Below are 19,649 nucleotides of genomic sequence, written 5' to 3'. Positions count from 1 at the left end.
CAAGAAGCCTCCAGTTTTCTCAAAAAAATTTTAATACGCAATTCTCAAAATATTTTAATAATTCATTTAAGCAATTTGAAGCTAATTGATAATTTTAAATGCTGTCAGAAACTGAAATCATGGTCTTTTTTTACTATTTTAGGAGCTCTTGCTGTAGCTAAGATTCTCTAAGCACCAAGGGTAAGAGCAGTCTGTGGGTACAGAAAGCTTTCCTGTTTATTTCTGCAAGAGTGGCTGGTGTGACTGGAAAAGTGACAAAGATCTTTAGGTTTGCCTGAATTCAGGTAGAGAAAGGCTGTTTCACATTCAATTTAGGAGTTAAAAATCATGTTATCCTCCTCCCTGAGAACACTGCCCATTAATTACCTCCATTCAATCATTCATAGAGCAGTGTTTTGAAACAGATCTGTGAAATGATCTGTGGCTGTGATTTGATAGACTTTTTTTCAATGTCAGTGTTGACATAAGGAGCAATGAGGAAGCTGCTGCTGCTCACCAACTTGATGCTGCTTTCTCAGTACTGCCAGGACAGCCATTTGTGCAGCCCTGCAGCAAACTGAGAGGCTATCAAAAACGCTGGGTTTAACCCTGTTCACTTCTCTGAGAGGCTTCACGCTGCATCCCAGAAATAGTTGTCTTGGCATAACAGAAAAAGAGGTTTTGGAAAAGCTGATTGCTTGTAACACTAATACAGGCTCCAGGAGACATTTCTGTCAAATCATTCTTTAAGCTAAAGCTGCTCAAAGAATGTCTGTGGGTTTTGGGGATTTGTTTTGGGTTTTTGTCTGGGTGGGGGGGGGGGGGGGTTGTTTTGTTTTTTAGTAACTGAGGCAATTTAACAGAGACCCTTTTGAAGCTTATCTCAAAGCAGTACAAGAGCAAAGGAGGATGTGTTCACCTTCCCAGAAAGTTGGAAGAGAAAGAGCAAGTCAGAATTTCTCAGAGCTGACAGGCTGGGGTGGAAATCACTGACAAATTGAATGGAAAGTTACTATCCTCCTGCCAGCTTTGCAGAAGGAAATGATCCAGGAGAGACCATAAGAGCCAGCAGCACAGGCTACAACAGAACTGCAGCTACTTCTTCAACTTGGCCTGAGTTATTCACCTTTAGCCATCTGACCACCCAGTGGTCTTGCATTCCCTTCCCCACTTACTACAAAGATATGAAAGAAACAAATCTCTGTGAGCTTGGTCTGTTCCCCAGTGAGGCACAAAAGGTAACCTACAGCTGAGAATCTTACCTCTGCTACAAAGTGCAAAAAGCTGGGCTGATTAGCAACTTCTCTGTTGGTTTTTCCCTATATTCTCGCACACACACATATACTTACATTATATATACATATAAATAAAAGCAAGAAAAGTAAACAAACAGTTCACAGAAAATCTCACCTCTTTTCCTTCCAAAGTTGGCAAAAGGTATTTTGATTGTTTCCCTCTGTCTGCAAGGAAGAGTTAACAGTCGGCATTTAAAGTGTAACTTTAAGGAAGTAAATGTATCAAATAGTTCTGCATCAGAAAAAAATACAGCACAATTATCATAATAAACTTGCATTTTGGTGCATTGCAGGATTTGGATGACATGCACTCATCACTGAAATTAATACAGTAACTAATGGCTTAAAAAAAAAGAATTAAATAGCTTCTCTGTGTATGTCCATGATTTGAAAAACCATAATTAAAATAAGCTTGGTCATTGAATGTGATTTAAAAATCCAAACTTCCATTACTGCAATTTTTATTTAATTGTCCTTCCCTCAAAAGGGAAAAATAGTTGATATAAATAATGCAGTGAGAGCACACACAGAGACTCTCAAAACTAATCTGAAAACAGAAATTTTAAAACCCATGTCTAATATTTGCTCCTAATACTACTGTTAGGTAACGGTAATAATTGGAAAGAGTTGCTCATTTGGAGAGCTCTGGTTCGCCACTCAGTTGTTCATTGGTATTTTCTAGTCACTTAAATTCTGACTTTTAATAAGGAAAACATTTTTTCTTAGGTAGCATAGGGATGAAGTTATATAAAAGGATCATGCACAAATGTGTATGCACATATAGGTATAAACCAATAGCTACTGTGTTTATACTTGGCATGTTGCAGCATGTATTTTGAAATCAACTTGAAACAGTCTTAAATTACTCTATCTCCTTGCATGAGACACATGAGTTTCACACTACAGTGCACTATTTTTATCTAGCATTAACACTCCACGATGTGATCCCTCAATGAAGAGGGTTCTCCTGGTTTGGCAACTTTTGAGTTAGTAAAGAAATAAATATCAAAATCAGCTTTGACATACATAGAAAACAATGGCTACTAAACTACCCTATTAGTGGAGGGAGAATCAGGCTACACACAGGTGACAGCAATTTACTTTGCAATTTGTACACCGAGAGACTTGATGCAAATCATTTCATCTTCGGTAACTCAGTTTCTCCACCTGAGACTACATAACAAGCTTTGTACAAGCACTTCCAGATCTCCTGTTGAGGAGTTACAAGCAGCAGATGATCAACAATTTTATTAACAGTGCTCAGAAGTGACTCAAGGTTTTTGGTGCAACTGCAACCATTTCAGCTTCACTAGGGATGATAAACAGCTAGAGAGGTAAATCAGCTGAGAAACTGTGCATTGCCAAAAACCATTATTTCACCAAGAAAAAACCTCACTGCAGTTAAAGTCATCAAACCTGAACAGAAACTTCACATGTGAAAAGGTGGGGGAGGGGGTAGGCTAGTCTGCCTGTCTTCCCATACATTTTGTATGAAAAGAAGAAAAAAATATATGTTACCATCAATTCTAAGTAATCTGTTCATTAAAGCTAGAGTTTAATCATGTCATGCATGAATGCAGTCTCAGCAGTGCAAGCCCAGAGTTACATGACTCTTGCTTCCATAACGTGCCCAGTTCCATAAACCCAGACCCTGCTTCTGGATCACACAGACCTGAATCTCAACGGAACCTGAGCTGGACTAGGTGGTTTGCAGGTCAGCTTCCCAGACTCTGCTTTCTGACTTCCAGAAGTACAGTACACCTAATTCTACTACATTCATTGCTGAGCTGGAGTTACTTCAGTAACACAGATTCAAATGGACTGCTTTAAAGCTACTGAAGTACATTCACATAAAACTTACAGATAAGCAAAAATTCATTAACAAGCTGCACCACCATAGAAACCGACAGAATTATTTTTAATTTTATGTAGTAAATGAAGTAATGGCCTTCTCTGAAATCTGCAGAAAGACAAGCAGACACACAACTATTGTGGAACTATGCAGTAGTCCAGCAAGTACTCATCATACCAGCTCTGGATTATTCAAAGTGTCCTTAACACCTGCCCTTTCCCATCATCCTAGATGTTACAAGGTACTTATAGGTACCATTAGTTTACACTCCATAATTTTTGTCAGGAGTGAGTCACTTCCAAGAAAGTTGACAAACTAATTTATATACTGGTATTATTTAATACTATTTTTAAAGTATTCTCTAACTTATAATGTTCTAAATCATAGATTTCAAATGAATATCACTGAAATGGCATGTTACAACAGATGATGGAATGCAACATTTCCCATTAAGCTACAGGCTAAACCCTGTCATTCAAAGTCACACTAAGTGATTCAGAAGCAATTCATATGCTAGCCAATTTCTGAATTTCTTCACAAACAGGTATTTTTCACTGTCTCAATACGGTCATGAACAGTGAATGCTCTGCTCCACAGAATCTTCTTCCAAGTTTACTCCCCACCTGAGGCATACAGGACACCTTAGACTCCCAGGGCTGACAGCTTTTAGATGAACACCAATCTGTCAGACTTTTCAGCTTGCCTAGTACCATTTCAGTTCTTCATAGCTTTGATATACATTTACATAAAACTTCTTTTTAAAAAGTAAATCTCAACCCCTGTTGGCTTTCTGTTTTTCCACCGTTTACCAAAAACAACTGCAACTTTAAGGCATGACGCCAGCACACTGTTTACAAGTATCCAACTATATGACACAAATTTGTTACAGAAACATTACTTAAGTCAGCTCCGTACTAGAAACAGCGCTGTTAATTTTTGACTATCACTTCTCTACTTAATTCTGCTTCCTTCCCCTTCAGGTATCCCAGCCAGTGCTTTTGCCTTCACTTCCCCCCGTGCCCCTCTAACTTCGGCTGCGCTGCCGGGGATCGTGGCAATGCCGCACTCCGGGAGGCGCCTCTGACAGGGCACAGAGGCAGCCCTGTTCTTCCCGCAGCACGAACCCGCGCCCGGCGCTGCTGAACAACGGCGGCCGCTGCGGGCCGGCCGGGCGGAGGCGGCCGGGCCCTGGGGCCCGTGCGGCGCCGAGGCCCGTCCGGCTCCAGAGGCTGGGCCCCCGCCCTGCGCCGCTGCCCGGCCCCTCTCGCCGCCTCTCCCCAGCCCGTTCGCAGCTGCCCCCGCTGCCCCGAACCGCTCGGACTTCCCAGAGGAAAGGCCAGGGGCCCAGTGCGTTCCCCGCCCGCCAGACCCGCCCCGTCCCGTCCCGCTCCCGTCCGCACCGCCCGCGGCCCTGCCCGGCGCTCGGGCCGCCTCCCCGGGCCGCGTTCCCGCCGCCGCCGCGCAGAGGCCGCCGCGGGGCCCCTCAGCAGCCTGGCGCGGAGGCGGCCGGGCCCTCACCTGGGCCGGAGCCGGCCGGGCCGCGGTGAATCAGCCGGATCTCATTCAAACCGAGCCCTTCCCGGTTCACAGGGCATCCGGCAGCGGCTTCCGGCCCCGCGGCCGGCGAGGAGGAGCCTCTGAGAATGGAGAGCTCCGGAGGGGCGCGGCCTCCGGGTGGAACGGGCTGAAATGGAACGCCATAGACTGCTCTGCTGCAAAGTGCTGTAGGTTAACTTTGTCCCTTGGCAGCCATATGTCACCAGTGCTGAAACAACGACACGATAGGATGGCAGAAGAACCAACAACTGAGTCATCAAATCAATAAAAGAATGATTACCGTTATAGGAACAGTTTCACGTGCACTCCTCTCAGAAGCAGTATTACAGAAAGTACGAGGATTTAGAGAAGAAAACTATAAGTGACCATGTGTGTAAAACCAGCACAAGCAGAAATGGAAAAGCCTGGGAATTGTAGCCAAACAAAAATAATAGGGACATAATCACATTAAAGCATGCATGCTGATGAATGGTGCAAACTTTTCTGGCGCAGAGAAGCAAACTGGAATTTCTATTACCCTTATGTTAACCCTGGAGCAAAAACTCTGTTGTAAATTAAAAGAGGAAAACACAAAGCCAAAGGAGTACATTACCAGACAGCACATGAACAAGTTAGAGATCGCAGTACCCCTTGTGAACTTGTTATGTCTAACACAATAAAAATTCTTAGAAGTTGATTTATACGTAGTTACTGAAATACTGCAAGTATTTTAGAAAGTATTGGGACAGCCTAAGAACCTATACAAGCAATTTTTAGGACTCTATACAGAGTTTCTGCCACGAATGACCAAGAAGACTGTCATGGTTTATTTAAAAGCTCTTTTAAAGACCAAGAATGTAATATTAGAAGATGATCAGCATTTTCTGCCTACAGACCAACTACATGGAAGCAGGTGAAAAGCTACTAAGTTGTAAATTATATGGGAATGACCTCAGACAGCTATAGTCACCACTTTCAGAATACTGCTGCAGACACAGAAATCTTAGTTTTTTATACCATGAAGTATAAAATTAATCCCAAGAAAGAGAAAGGGAATGACCATTATATGGTATTCTGCTTTTTAAGAGGGGCAACCTTTTTGAAAAGCAAAATAATTTTCTCTTCCATTTTGTTTTCGGGCTAGGCTAAGGGAATCTTAAAAGTCAAAATTTCCAAAAGACTCTTAAAAAGCTAAAGGTTTAAAATGTGGTTTAAATTGTGGGTCAGTAATTTCCTTCTCATGTTACTAATGCAAAACCTGTTGGTGTAATTTATTGGTGCACTCACAGCCAAATTACTCAGAAACAAAGAGTAAAACCTATGTGTGTCTGTCTGTATGTATGTGTTTATCTGGGTATGTTTGTCTCAAACAGAAGAAATCTTGCACCCTGCTTCAAACAGGCTGTTACAGTCCTTCCTGTTTTAACCTGGCAAAGCTTAGCTTGCGTAGTCTTGGTGCCTTATTTTGAGACTTGTGCATGTCTTAATATTCTCAGAAGTCATTGTAATAGTTACATGGTCAAAGATTTTTCTTTTGGATTAAATTAATGAGGCAAAGTATTAATTCAGTGAATTGAAATGCATTATGTATTTTGCTGGTTTTGGTCACGATTTTGAGACCAATTAGTTTATTTGTCCATGTTCACTGGAATTCTGACACCTTAAGGAGCAATACCCATTATATTTGGGTTCTCACTCTGCCATCATCTGTCTTTAAGGTACCCATTCTGCATGTCTGAAAAAAGAAAGAAACACAAATATTTATTTGTGAAAAGTGAGCATTTCTCTGGGTTAATTTGTATAATAAGGAAAAACAACATAGTTAAATCCTTATAATATGCCTATACTCACTGACTTAAATGAGCAATAGCATTTCAAACCATTTGAAGATTTGGCCCTTCTTTGAAATACAAAGTGAAACAGACTTTCATTGTTATTCCTAATTACATTTCAAGTCATAGTATTGACTTTTTAAATATATACATTTATTGAAATTTTATAAATAAATATAGTTACAGAAAAAGAAAAAATGAGAAAATAGGAGAAATATTTACACAAGAAACTATAGTGAATTAATTGGATATATAGAGGCAGTATCATGGTTGGAACTTATGACAGATGGTATTTTATATTTTTATATAAAAATGATATATTCTTAATCATATATGTCAAAGAAAAGAGACCATATGTTGTTAAACACTTCCAAATTGTCATTTAATCTGAAGGGCACTCTCTCGCATGCTACCAAATCCCTCATTGTTTTGGTCTAACCAGTGCTAATCTATAGAAGATTTTATTTATTGATTTGCAGTAATGCAGAGCAAGAAAATGTTCAAGGTTTGTTCCCCTTTTTATTACTTAGATGGCTCTCGTAAGTGGTAAAAAACTAGCTTTGATTGGATCCTTACATTTTTCCTGGTTTCCCCATGCTAACCTATCTTTGTTTGTAGTGAAGTGATCAACAGAGATCCGACTTGCTAAGAGATCACATCATTTTTTTTACTATCTCCTGGTATATAATTTTCCCTTCAAATCTGTTTGTGATTGGATTAAAGCAGCAATATTTCTGAGGCTCTGTAATTAAATAATGCAATTTTACACGGCCAAATGGCAAAATTTAAGAATGGCATGTAGAATGTGAAGAATGCACTGAGAGATTGGACACAATTTTCTGGCAAATCATTTACGTAGAGAGTGCTGTTTGTGTTAGGACAGGAGGAATTCTCCAGGACTGAGTTATAATACTAAAAAAACCAAAATCATCAACACCAAAACCCCCAAACAAGCCCAAGAGAAGATACAGTTTCAGAAAGCCTGGTGTTAGAATACCTGATGCACTGTGGGTTGAACAAAACATTGGACTTGTGGATATTTTTGTTTTCTATGTTTAAACATGTAGAACAGAGCATGGGAAATGACTGTACTTCAAGGAGTACAGGAGCTGACAGCATGTTTGTGAGAGGGTAATAGAGCCAGGATCACACTACTTTATTGATTGATTTAGAATTATGTTTGGTAGTTATACACTGAAAAAGTAATGAAGGAATAATGGTGTTTTAAACTGCAGCCTTTCACCCTGGGAATGGACTGGAACTCTGTCTTGGCGAACCTGTAAATGGGGAAATGGTTTCTTCTGTTATCCTTGGCAAGCACTCCCTCCATTAGAAGTGCTGATGGTGACCTTTATGACATCCCCAACAGCTTGTACAATGCTTGATCAACTCCTTTCTGCATGCAGAGTAATAGCAAGTCTTGTCACAAACAATGAATAAAATTTTACAGGATTAGTTAAAGATAGTATATGAGTGAGATTACTTTTTTTAGACTCCTCAACAATTCTACAATCAGCTGCAGAAGGCTGTTAGAGGCTCGAAAGAGGCTTCATTAATCATGAAACATATGATTATTGAAAACCTGCAAACAAAACTATTTGCATCTCTTTCAGAGCACAGACCTGCCCATTAAAGCATGACAAGTATAAAGTCAGTTTGAGTGAGAAGAATGGTAACAATATATTTGGATATAATCCATCCCGGTTAAGAAGGGAGAAGATATTAAGAAAGCAAACATTCCTTACAGTGAGCCATAAACAGCCCCAGCCCCCCTCCAGTTGGTGCCAAAAGATCTTGTTTATATAGGAAATTTCACCAGCCACAAGTTTCACATGCAGTCCTAAAGGAAACTGGACTTTTGTCTTTTTAAGTCTATTTAAAGTGATGGCTGAGTTGTGAGAACTATCTACAAACCATCTGGAGAAGATAAGGCCAAGAAAAAAATCAGTCTTGCTGGAAATACTTGTGTTGGGGGTGTCTATGGAAAATTTTTATGAGGAAACAGAGAAGTGGGTTTGTGTCCCTGGCAATTGCAAAGGTGCTACTCTGTGAGAGACAGTTTATTTAAATAACTGTGTAGAAGACTGTAAATTGAAAACTGTAAATTAAGAGAAAGGTGGTATGAAAAGTGGACATACTGTGGGTTTTTTCTGGGTTGCTGTGGAATGGAACAATACTACACCTTTTTTTTTTTCCCTTCCCTTTATTCAGTGGGAGATTTTCCCCTTATTTGTGACACAATAAAAATTAATTTTGTACCTCCTTTAGTACTTAAGATATTTCTGATTGGACTGAAACCTTACTTTTATAGAAGTGCTGTGTAATTGGTATAATGCTTTTCACCAATTTCAGGTAGTGAGAGCCAACCAACAAAGACAATTTCATTTATTTCTGTGGTTATGTCTGTGTTAGGGAGTAGTACAGACTAGAAGGAGTAAATGTGTGGGGCTAAATTGGCATGATACATTTCTGTTAGCATTTTCTACTTTGGATAGCTCTACTTGTGTCCCATAGATGAATGCCCATTTGCAACCAAATTGTATGAAGCATGTTTTTGCTTTGCCATTTTTCAATGAGAGAATCTACTTCCAGCTGCTTTGAGAGTTTTGCTTTAAAAGCACACTCTGGATGCAAACTTAAGCAATCATGTAGATGCATGATACGTATAATCTTTTTTTTTTTTTACAAGAATTAACCAACAATGTGTAAAGATAACATGGCAGAAAGCTGGAGAAGAGTGAAATAAAATTGAAGAAGGTGAAGTCCTCCACATTGCTACACATGGCATGCCCAAAGCTCTGGGTATATACAATATGTTCTATGGAGAGCCTGAGGGACCTGTAAACTGCTAGATAAAAACCCATTCAGTGAATATTTTGATCCTCACAAGAATGTCACTTGGGAAAGGCACATTTTTTACAAGAAACCAGCTGCCAGATGAGACCATTGACCATTGTTAAGATCTTTAAAATAAAGCCAAGTAATGTGAATTGGAGCAGTTAACAGATGGATGAATTACTTGTGATATAAGTGATAACCAAGTCAAAGCAAGGTGAGAAAAGGACTTGACATTGCAAAGAACAGCGGATATTTGCAGGGCTAGTAAAGACTGCTTCCCAAATAAAAGTGTTAGCTAGTGGTGAAAGAACTGGAGTGTATCTAATTAAAAATGCATACCAAAGCATAAAGAGAGAATACAAGGGTAAACAAATGGCAGAGACCAGACTTGTTTTCAATAGATGTAAAATCAATCACAACATGGTGAAAAGGTCCTACACAAGAGGTTCGGTGTCCTGTATACAATGAAAGCAGCCATTTTGCCAAAATTAAATTGCTTTCATCTCAACTTATAAAGATCTGCCTAAGAAAAGCTATCTGTGATTGCGCTGCTGGAGGACATAAGGGATGACAATGGTGATTACAATGGCTGATTTAAAGGATGGTAGGGATGATACTATTCTATAAAATCAGATTTTCTACTGGGCCAGAACATTTACATTTACCTTTGAAGTTACCTCACAAACAGGATTGCAATTTGCAGATTTGAAAATTCCCTGATACAAAAGTAGTGAAGAACTCCTAAATAGCTTCATTCCACAGTTCTGCATAAATAAAATAAATCTATAGAGATTACATTACTCTACTAATCACAGAGATATAGCAGAGAATAAAGTATTTTTAGTCTTAGTGCCTCTATAAAATAAGGTGTGTTCATCATTTGTAATTTACCCTGTTACTTGGGATGCGAGGAACCAGTACTCTCTATTTGAATAGAAACTGGAGGTAAATACAAAATAATGTATCTAACTTGGACATTAAATTTGTGACTTCTATATAGTCTTCGGAATTATGAAAGTTATCAATCAGATATAATGATTCTTCTCTTTAGGATGGTTTTAGTTCTTGCAGCCCCTCAAGATACACACTGTCACATTTTTTCCTCTTCATTACCCTGGCTCTTTTTTCTGTCATCCTTGGTAGAATTCTCTACTGTCCTTATAAACATTAAATTATTATGGAGCCCAGTTATATTTAGAACTTTTCTGAGATAACACAAATTATGAATAGCTAGCTAAGATAAACTAGATAGTTCTCCTCCTTGATTGGTTTAGAAAAATAGCTATTTTATTGATTAAACATATACGTCATACTTCAGCCAGTTCAGCTTTTTGGAACATGAGGCATCGGTAGAAGGAAAAAGAAAATTAAATGTAACGTAATTGTTTTTTTACTGTGCACAGTCTGTGGAGTTGTGATCATGCCTTTTTCTCTGTGTTGATCACTGAAAAAATACTAGAAGTAGATAGAAAAGGTTAGTTTCATTCTTGTAGTACCCAAATTTTCAGAAGTGTAGTTCTTCCTGACTTAATTACACTGAATAGACAAGCTTCTTACAAACACTGAGAGAAATGTAATTTGGGTAGGCACAGTACTTGCAATTGCCAATAAACTATTCAGGTAAGGCTATATCCTTATTATTAGCTACGTGCCATAAATAAATACAGTAGTGATTTCTCATCTCACTAGCTTACTTGATTATGTTGATTAAAGGCTATAAACTGTCTTTAATTATATGTTGTAACAGTTGGTATTTGGAGACCTAAATATTTGGGTTCATGTGGTGGCCGTTTTAGTCTCTGTTGCAGAAGATCCCAGAAGCTTCTGTAGAAGCTTTTAGTACTGCCCAGATGTCTAATTTCAACTTCTTTTTTTTTTTTTTTTTTTTTTTAATTAATATGCCTCCAGTTTTTTGGGGTTTTTTTGTTCATTTAGGAGGTGATGGTTCTTTTAGTTTGACTACTAAATACATTTTTTTTCCCTGTCTTATTCCAGGTCCAGAGATCATTTTAACCACCAATTGAACCTAAGCCTTTTCTCTGCAAAGGTAGGATGTGAAAAATGCAATTCATTCCAGATTTTTTTTTTGCTAAAATGATCAAAGAGACATTTTTTCCATCCGGAAAAGGTGGATACAAATATTACACTTGCACGTGCTATTGTTTTATAAAATGAGTTGCAAATTTTTTTTTTAATTCCTGAGAACTATGAGGCAACTGTCAGTATCAGGTGCTTAAGGCATCATTGATTTGTTCTTTGAATACTTTATTAAATTAAATTGAATTAAATTACATTAAATTAAATTAAAATTTTAAAATTAAATTTAAACTTTTTAAAAAAATTAATATTTTGTTACTCTGCTAAAAAGAGAAGGTAGAATTCCCTTGTTTATGCTTACTGTTTAACTATTAATCTGCACAGCACTGTCTAAGTTATTATATTTTGTTTCTTGGATAAAAATTAGTCTAAATTCAAGTAAGAACAATATTCAAGGCAAAAGTAAATACAATAGCTTGTTGGAATTAAATAAAAATATTGAAACCAGATAATGAAATAACACTAATTAATATAATTAGGCCTTATAAACTGTTGTATTGTTGGTATTTAGTTGCTGAGTTGTTAAAATGTAATACAATACACATTCTTTAATTTTGAAGAAAGTGGATTTGAATTATTATAGTAGAGAAATATCTTAAATTGTCTTGAGACCACCGATTTTTTTTTACCTACCTGATTAAATCAATGTAACTGGTCTAATACCCCAGATAACTTAATCCAGTAACATGAATGGCCAGCTACTGAAGTCCAAGAAATTACTTCAGGATCTGCTACCTAGTTTTGGTCATATTCAAACTTGATACTAGTTCAAACCTTAAAGCTTGCTTTGGCTCTTGTTTTATTTCCAACCATGTATGTCAATATATGGCAGTAGTTTTCAATCTCTTTTGAGTTGGAAAGTCATAACAATTTCAGTGGACAAGGAATTGCATTAGCAGCATAGTTTGAGGACAAAGAATACTCCACAGATGCTTTTTTACCATAGTCCACAGGTCACAAAGTTAACGTCGGCACTTTAAAAATCATTTGGAGTATTTGACTAGTTTTTACATATGTTTAATATACCTAAAATATAATATGATTCTTTTGGCATATTTGCAGTAGGGAATTTGGAGTGGAATAAATGCAATGGTGATGACCTCGAGAATCTTTTTGTAACAGCAATTATACTCCCTGGTAACTACCTCATGCCACAGAACCTTATACTACTTTTGTATATTTTAGGAGCTTGGAGTTTTTGAGTAGTGTTTGTGTACTTAAAACTTACACTGTTGTCCTATTGTGATACCTTTCTCACTATTAGTCCGACAAGCCAATACAACTATCTGCTCCTTTCAGCTTAATTTTACACTCATTGTTGAGAACCTTTCCTTTCTCCACAAAACTTGGATATAGAAATTAATTAAATTACACATTTCCAGTTTACCTGAAAAATATATTTAAGCAAGAGCCATAATCTCCTCTAGCTAAAAATTTCTTATATATTTATTATTTATATTTATAACAATTTTATATTCAACATCCTTCAGTTGTTATTTTCAGGAACTGTGGATAGCCTCTAAAAATCATCAATCCTTTGTTGCATATTTTTTTATGAGCACAGATGCTTACAACGTCTATTGAGTGACTGTAAATAACATCATTTTTAATTAGAAATGCGCTGATTTAAAACTGCCTGCTCATCTTAGCTCCATCTTTCAGGTAACTGGAGCTGCTAATTACTTTCAAAAACCCAGGTCAAATGGTCAGTGTCTGAATTCATTAACCACTCAGCAAAATATCTCTCTGCCTCTAAAAAAGAGGAAAACTTTACAAATATTTTTAAAGGTCAAATGTTGTGCTCCACTTTCCCCATTGACTTTGTTCTCGGTAATAGATCTGGGATTTTGTAGTAGCAGTAATACACAAATAGTTAATATTGTTTAAATAAGTGGTAGGTAAACCAGCTCTGTTCCTTTGTAACGGAAGACAGCAAAATATACTGTTAATGGTGTACAGAAGTAGTAACCTTTTAAGATCTCCACCCCTCTGAAAAACAGTCAAATCCAGTTCATTCAAATTTTCTTCATGCAATCTTTTATGTTTTTATTTCTCAAGTAAGTAAAAGAAAGATAATTACCAGTAATGATCATTACGTAAAGACTATCAAATAATGTGTTCAAATAACCATAAAAATTGGGTCTAAAGCCCAGGCGTTTTAAAAAATTTCTTCTGACCACCTGCATGGGACACAATTTTTAAGGGAATGTTTTCTACTTTTAAATGTAATGAATGTCTCAAAATGTTTTTTTGAGAAAACAGTTTGAAGCTGTCGTGACTTTTATTTTGCTAACAATATAGAAATTGTCCAGTCTAGAACTGTACTTTTATGTGACTGATATTGTTATGCACACAAATATTTAAGGAACAATTTTGTAAATTCAAGCCACTCTAACTGTCTTGAAGCATAAGAATAGGCTCTTCCACTGTGTGAAAAGTAATTGTGGTTTGAATTCTTTGAAAATACTTTTGATGTTTCAGTTAGTTTTCAAACAACCATTATACTTAAAGGTGGTGAGCTTTTTACATTATTAACATGGTGTAGGCCTTCTAATTTTGTGGTGCTTCTTTCATGTCATCATTTCCTGAACATTTGTTAAACTTTCTTCCCTGCTTACCAGTAAAGTTCTACCTGGTTTAGATACTTCTCTTGTAGTTGAAACTTGGTTTCAGATATACTGGGCTGATGTGGATTATATTCATGTCATCAATACAATAGTGTAAGGTTTTTTTTACTCTACTTGTGTGTTGTTATAATTATGTGCTGTTATGATGTAGTTAAATTTTGTTTCTCATTGGTTCTAGCATTTTTACTACAGAAATAGAAAAAGAACTTAATATGAAGTCTTCTTGTGACGGAAGAAGGAGCTATCTCTTATATTTTAAATGAAGTGGTATTTTTATGGAGGAAAAATGCACTCTACCTAAATTTGGACAGTCAGATATTTTGCATTTTGAGGTCATTTTCATTTTAGTATAGTTCTTTTTTTCCCCCAGAAGATAAGAGTGCTAAATATACTCTTTCCTAGAGCTTACTGAAGAACAATAGTTTTGGGGTTTTTTTTACATTGACTGGTAGGAGGGGCGTGCATTATTACATAGTATTGCACACAATTTTATTTCATGTTTTTATGAAGTATATATTTACATTTCTTTAGAAAAAATGGTTCAGGTACATCTTCAAACACAAGGAAACACTGTCAATAATGCTGTCTTTCCCTTCTGAGTTACAAACGTGTTCTATGTGACTCAAGCCATCCTTGCATAAACCATTCTACAATGCCCAAGGAACAAGAATCATAGAATCATTTAGGTTGGAGAAGACACCTAATATCAAGTCCCACCTAACACCTTAACCCCCAAACCATGTCCTCAAATGCTACATCAATGTGATTTTTCATCAGTGATTCCACCAATGCCCTGTGCATCCTATTTCAGTGCTTGGCCATGCTTTCAATGGTGACATTTTTCCTAATATTTTCCTAATATCCAGTCTAAACCTTCCCAGGCATAACATGAGACCAGTGTTTGGTCTTACTGGTCTGTATTTGGTCACTGTTGGTATTTAAAACTTAGGTCTTCCAGAGTGGCACGATCATGTCAGCTGGCAGTTCTCCTATTTTAGACCAGAAGTGCCACTGCCTTTCAGAAGAGCACACAGTAAAGGTCTTGGTTTTAAATGGTCATCAAAATTTTATGGCATTTGGTGTAGTAGCTGAACACAAAATTCTGCTTTAGTTAATTCTTCATCTAATTCATTATTATGTTATTACTCATTTCAGCTAACAGCAAGAAGATCTTTTGGGATACATTTTCCTTTTTGTTCATTAATCTATTGCAGATAATGGTTGTTGGACAGGTGTGCATCTATATAGACAAAACCATCCACCTATAGAGCAGCACGTAAAACACCAAAGTGATGGACTTTATCTTCAATTTGGACAAAAAAAAAAAGAGAGATTACAAATTCACTAGTATTTATTACCATTTGCATTAAATATCTATGCTAGCTGCATGTGTTTGTTCTGCAAATGTTGGTGGAAAATAAGGCCATGCATATTCCTACAACAAAGCTGTTCATTGTATAATTTAGTTTTTAGCTGACTCTGAACTTACTGCAGGTGAAAATAAGATGATCCAGATCTGTCAGCACTGATATACATGTAGGTGGTTCCATTATTATAATTTGTGAAAAGCTCACAAGCTGTCTTTGTGAGGGTGCTTATATAGAGTAATGTATTAAAAAGAGGCAAGATGTTCTACCTTATGATGGCATTGCAGTTGTGCAGTTCGTGTAAAGTATTCAAGTCTTTCTAAAACACACATGAAAAGTATTTGAAGAGAAAAATTGATTAATATTCTTATATGGTTTTGTGTGTAATGTAATACTTTAAGAAAGAATTTCCTGCTTTTTATGGGACAGATATGTTCCAATCAAAGGAACTGATAAGTATTTATAAACTAGATGCTCTTTTCATGAGTTGTGAGTACTACAAGAATAACACCACTATTCTTATAGAGAACATAGATGTTAGAACTGCCCCTCTCTTGAATGAAGAGTTGTTGCATTAGTACTGGTGAAATTTTTGGACTTTTCCCGCTGTTTTGAAAAGACCATCCTGCATTTTTCCATCTTTTCTTAAATTTTGCTTTCAGTTTTTGTTTAAATTTCCAGTGATGAGCTTGTATAGGATGTGTCATAGGTATTATAACCAGCCTGCAACTGATAAAAATAATTTATTGGGGGAAAAAATTACTTCAAATATCTACTTCTGATAAGCTTACTAAAACATTTTTAATGTATAAAAATAAAATAATATAATGTTGCTGGATATAATCTAGTACTTTAGAAGATGAATTTCAGTCCTCCCTCCTTCCTCCCCTCCATGCTCAGAACAGTAGCAAAATGATGCTATGAGGTTTTATTGAGACTGGCTGATATACTTAGAAAGAAATAGAGGAGCTTTTGGACTCATGGTGATTTCATAAAGTAATTCTGCTTCACTTACTTTCAGTGAAGCAAAAAGAAAGAAAAATTCTGAAATTACACCAATTTAAGCTCGTGCTCTTGTAACTCAACATAACTTTAGGTATGTAATTTTGGGGCTCTCCATGGGATCCACATATTAATCCATATTTGAGCCTAACTAATAGAAAATGACCAGCTCTATGATGCAATAATTTTTTATGAGAAAAGAATGAGCTCACCTAAAATGTGCTAATCCTGTGAATGCTTGACCATATTCTCTACTTCAGTCACACGATTACAGACAGCTTTGGAAGAATAGAGCATTCCTAATCTGAAGAAATCACTTGATGGGCGCTTGAACAAGCAGGGTATTCCTTCTTGTGTGAAATGAAGGGCAAAAGTGTACTTTATCTACCCCTGGAAACAAAATTCCTGCCCTCAAACTTAGTCAACTATAGAAAAAATGAAGTGTTGTGCAGCCCACTTTATCTATTGGAAATCTGAGCATTGGAACCATCAAATTTTTGTATAAGTAGCAGCTCTGCTTTTCTCTTCTTAAGTTCTGGCCAGTGTGCCATTTTTGAAATATTCAAACAAAGAAACCACAAACCGCTAGTCACACCACAATACCAGCTTGTGTTTACATTTTCAGCTCTCCAGATCATGATCCTATTGAGTGCACATAGAGCGAGTGCGTGTACACGCGCCCATCCACCATCAGGAGAAATGAAACTGTAAACACAAGCTGGTATTTTGGTGGGGGCACACTAATATGGCGGTTGGTGGGGTCGTAAGGTGGAGGGTGAATTATGGATCCAGAATTTCCTTGTATTTTTAAGTCAGGCTGCTTGCAGTATCTGCTTTTCAAAGTGAAATGTTCGGTTGTTTTATAAGACTAAGGCCTAGTTTCGTTAATTCTGAACTACGCATTCAGACTTGAAAGATGATGGATGAAAGCGCTAATGCATGACAGATTTAAACTGGACAGCAGCTTACAAACTGCATTACAGGGAGTCCTGATTGAGTGGAGGGTGGGCAAGAGTGATCTCACAGTTATTACCATTTATGGAATTCTTTGCTGAACTAACTAGTGAATCATCTTGCTTAATATTAAACTAAGCACTAAAGACATTGTTAAAAATAATGTGGTGAGAGTCACCAAAGTGACTGTCTTTAAATTTGCAGAATCTAAGATACATATTTGAATATAAACTCTTAAAATATGGAGCGCTTGATGGGTAAACTGAGGAGATGAAACACAATTAGATACCTCTCAAAACTTCTACATTTTATTTGTTGCTTAATTTAAATATGACTGCAAGTCCCTAAACTTTTTTTTTCTTTTAATCAATGAAGTGGTATTATTTAATTAAAACTAGAGTGCCTGAACAAAGCTTTTATCTGGAGAAGACTTGGTTTTGCTGATTACAGATCAGCTGTTGCCATTAATCTTTATGGAATTCTCCTGTTTGTAGCTGTCTGAAGTTGACAGGTCTTCCTTACTGGCCATTTGCAGCCACTTTCTCTTGTCTGCTCCTCCAAGAAGAGAATTGCTGAAAGAGTTTGATTGCTGTTTTGAGAAAGCAGGATGCTGGAATGCAAGATCAAGTCATGGCCTTAAGGAATAGAAGAGAGACAAGAACAAAAGGGAGACTGTTGTCTTCAGAAGGAAAATAATCTCCCTCTAAAATCTAAACAGTTCAATAGCTTCTCCCAGTGTGAAACAGCATGGCCTAATTTTCAGTCCTGCTCTTGTATTAGCACGTTGTGTTAACAACAGCCTTTCTGAGCTCACTCCTTTAAGTGCTATGTGTTGTTCTTTCCTCCATAGTAGACATTCTAAAGCACTACTAATTAAATCACAATCACAGATACTAAAATAGTTTCTATATAAACAAATTGAAAATTTAAACCTTAAAAATAATAACATGCAGACATAATATTTTTATCTCAAAAGCCAGAAGTCCATATTTTAGCCGTGATTTGATTACTTAGCCCACAATGCCCATATTTATCTGATCCTTAAAAAAAAAAGTATGCTAGAGGGAACAACCCACTACTGAAAAAACACATATCATAGGCTTTGTTGTGAACTGTCTACACTTTATGGAAATTACATAACATCTTAGTTCTTAGTACAAGTCTGGTTAAATAGAGTAGAAGAAGACTGTGTACCTGCACTTAAAGAACTTCTGAAATTTGATATGTATGTATTTTGAGCATTTGAAATTACTGAGGGAGATTAAATATAATAATTGCTTATCCTTATAACTTATAATGTGATCATTTTGGAACAATAATATTCAGAAGACTGTAATTCAACCACAAGATCTGAAAAGATACCACAAAGCTTTGAAAAAAATATTAAACATCAGGCTGCTTAATGCAATTAAGTAAGTCTGAAACTGAGATATTTTCATCTACCCCTTTAGACAGTTCACAGAATATCAGAGAGAGATTAGAGAAAGAGTCAAAAAGGGATACATTTTTGTTCTTACTGCTGTCATACTTGTGCTATTAAGTCAGTGATATTTTTTAAAGGTAAGCTTTAAGTTATTTGTGTGAAAAAAAATCATGTTTTGATTTAATGGAAGCTGAGATTCTCAATGAAATCCATCACACAATATTGAGAAATTTTCAGTAAAATCATGAGGGTTAGCAAGCTGAAAGCTTAGTGAACTAAAGCTGAAGTGGAATGACTTGGTAGGTGGCGGGAGGTCTCATCTCACACTCTTGCCTAAATAAATCGTTTTAGCAAGGTTTTTGGTGTGGGGTTGGTTTTTTTTTTTTTTTTTTTTTTTTTTTGTTTTGTTTTGTTTTGGTTCGGGTTTTTTACATTTATATCCCCTTTCTTTCCTGCTGAAAGGCAACAAGATATGCCCATCTAGACTTGCTACTTCTTTCTGTGGACCTTTCATCTCACTCGCTATTCATGGCCGGGAAACTCATCCAACAGCAAGAAAGAACTAACCTTTCAAAAAAGCTACATAGCCTCAAAGATGAAAAGTTTGTTCTTTGGTAGGGCAGAGCAATAGAGCTCCATCAGGCAACCCATCAGTACTGCAAGGAGATGTAGTTATGAGAGATCTGCTCAGTGTTTTTCCCAGACCTTATGAGAAAATTAGTTAACAAGGAGTCATGAATACAAATACTGCTAATGTTTCTCCCATAAGCATTTTCCTAGTAGTAGGTATTTTACTACATTTTCCTCTAAAATTTTCTTACTATGAAATCTTGTTGATCCAATCCAT

At 36.8% G+C, this 19,649-nt stretch overlaps 1 protein-coding gene across 1 annotated transcript in view; it reads right to left on the bottom strand.

Annotated features, from left to right (window-relative positions):
* Positions 1–4,755, bottom strand: part of PSMD14 (proteasome 26S subunit, non-ATPase 14) — a 46,686-nt gene extending 41,931 nt beyond the window's left edge. Inside the window, exons 1-2 of the mRNA XM_038142561.1 lie at positions 4,645–4,755; positions 1,390–1,439 (exon numbers count right to left, since the gene is read on the bottom strand). The gene's annotated coding sequence lies outside the window, so the exon portion shown is untranslated. The remainder of the gene's footprint in view (positions 1–1,389; positions 1,440–4,644) is intronic.
* Between the last annotated feature and the right edge of the window lie 14,894 nt (positions 4,756–19,649).

Source organism: Motacilla alba, chromosome 7 (genome assembly GCF_015832195.1).
Source record: "Motacilla alba alba isolate MOTALB_02 chromosome 7, Motacilla_alba_V1.0_pri, whole genome shotgun sequence".
NCBI classification, from domain to species: domain Eukaryota; kingdom Metazoa; phylum Chordata; class Aves; order Passeriformes; family Motacillidae; genus Motacilla; species Motacilla alba.
The sequence above is the reverse complement of the archived record's forward strand: the minus strand, read 5'-3'. Positions and strand labels throughout refer to the sequence as shown.